We start from the raw sequence: 2,297 nt of genomic DNA, 5'->3' as shown, positions 1-2,297 counted from the left end.
TTCCATCTTCTTCTCCCCCAAATTTCCGCCTTCTTCTTCCCATCTTTTTTTTTCCACCTAATTCTTCTGTAACAATCATACGAATCTACTCTTTGTTTCATTTCTTTCTCATAACTTCATCAGTTCATCCTAAGATAGGGGAGATATCAAGCCTTGATGGATAATTTGAGGTTCCGGGGGACCAGGACAGATTCATATCACCGTATCGATCAATCTTCTTTTATATTGTTGTTTTAATTTTGAAAATTAGTGCGTCTTAATGCAATATGGGTCTTGTGAACCCAAGCAAAAGGATAGTGGAAATTTTTTGTGGTCAATTTATTTATTTGTTTTATTGTAGTCGTAATCTTGCTTTCATTGTTTTGGGGTCTAATCTATTTCATGAGTGGAAATTGGATTACAATAACCATTGCTTCCATCGCTCAATGACAGTTTTTTTATAGTTTTTTACTTTATGGTATAAAGTAATTTGCTCTTTCTAAATATACAAATCAAGTTAATAACTTGATAAATAAAAAATATACAATAAACTATAAAAATAATATCCAAATTTTTTGCCCGACTTTTATTTTTTTAATCGAATAATTCTCGAATCCGAATCCGACTCTGATTTTAATTTTGTCCACTTTTTTGATCGAATCCTTAAATTAACCAATCGAATTATTTCTAATAATTCTCCGCCCGAATAATTCCCGAATCCAAATTTGCTAACCATGGGTGGAATTAATGAGATGAATGACAGAATGGTTAGGACCAAAATTTCTTTCTTATGTAATATAGGAGTTATCATTGTTGATTCCTGACCCATACCTATCTTTGGATTGCATCAATTGGTATGGATTTAAAATTAAATTTCATGTTTTGGGTCTCAAACCAAAAAGTGTTCATGTCGAATACATCATGTGTTGATGGTTTCAATTGCCAGTGTAATACCTTAACAGTAGACATCTCCCATAGAGTTTAAAATATAGTTTAGGTAGCCGACTGTTCAATTAATTATTCAATCATATTGACACACTCACGCACACAAGACACATAAAGAAGGTCAAAGTTAACATCGTTCGACCTTCTTGTATTGGAAGTCTACTCCATGGGTAAAATCCCTCATCTGAACTTAGCAACTTGAGAGGGGTTCTTCTTCCGTAAATAATGCCTTGTACACCTTATAAGATAAGATCAAAACTTGAGAACAGCTTATGTAAGGAGGACAATTATAGGTAACTAGACTTCCTCACATTTCAGTAGGATTTGTTGCACTGATCTCGCCAACACTCCCCCTCCAAGTTGGGGTGAAGATTTCTTTTGAGGTCAACTTGGCCAACATGTCACGAAAGAGTCTTCCTAATAGAGCTTTAGTAAACATATCTGCAAGTTGGTTTTTACTTGACACATATGAAGTCTCAATGGTTTTGTCTTAAACTTTTTCATGGACGAAGTGGCAATCAACTTCAATGTGCTTGGTTCTTTCATGGAAGGCAGGGTTGGAAGCAATATGCATAGCAGCCTAATTATCACAAAATAATTTCATAAAAGTATAAGGGGCATCAAGACCAAGCTTGCAAAGCAATAAGCGAAACCAAACAAACTCACTAGTGGTAGATGCCATTGTTCTGTATTCAGTTTTGGCATTGAAATGGGCAACCACACTTTGTTTCTTACTTTTCCAAGTAATAAGGTTACCCCCAACGAATGTGCAAAAACCTGTGGTAGATCTTCTGTCCATAGTGTTGCCGGCCCAATCTGTGTCAGTATAGCCTATAATTTCATTGTAATTTACAATCCCCTTCCAGGACAAGATTTTAGATACCGTAAGATGCGATCAACAAGATCCATATGTCCCTCAATAGGAGAGAGAGTGCATGAATTGACTTACATAGCTAACAACATATGTAATGTCAGGCTTGGTAATAGTTAAGTAGATAAGACGTCCTACCAATTGTTGAAATTGTCCATTGTCCGGTAACAGAGTATCTTTGTTGCCAAATTTACTGTTGTAGTCCATGGGAGAGTCAACTAGCTTAGCTTCAAGCTTCCCGGTCCATTTGAATAAATCTAAGGCATATTTTCTTTGAGATAGAAATGCCATTTACTTGATCTAGCAATTTCAATTCCAAGAAAGAACCAAAGTCTCCCCAATTCTTTGATATCAATTTTCTCATTCAGATATTTTTTGAGCTAAGCTATTCAGTGATGACAATGTCATCAACATACACAAGAATGGTCATAACGCCATGATCATTTCTTTTGATAAATAGAGAAGAATCAGATTCTCCCTTTTTAAAACCTCCAGTTATGAG

This window comes from Macadamia integrifolia, unplaced genomic scaffold (genome assembly GCF_013358625.1).
Source record: "Macadamia integrifolia cultivar HAES 741 unplaced genomic scaffold, SCU_Mint_v3 scaffold1347, whole genome shotgun sequence".
NCBI lineage: Eukaryota > Viridiplantae > Streptophyta > Magnoliopsida > Proteales > Proteaceae > Macadamia > Macadamia integrifolia.
Note: the sequence above shows the minus strand (reverse complement) of the source record.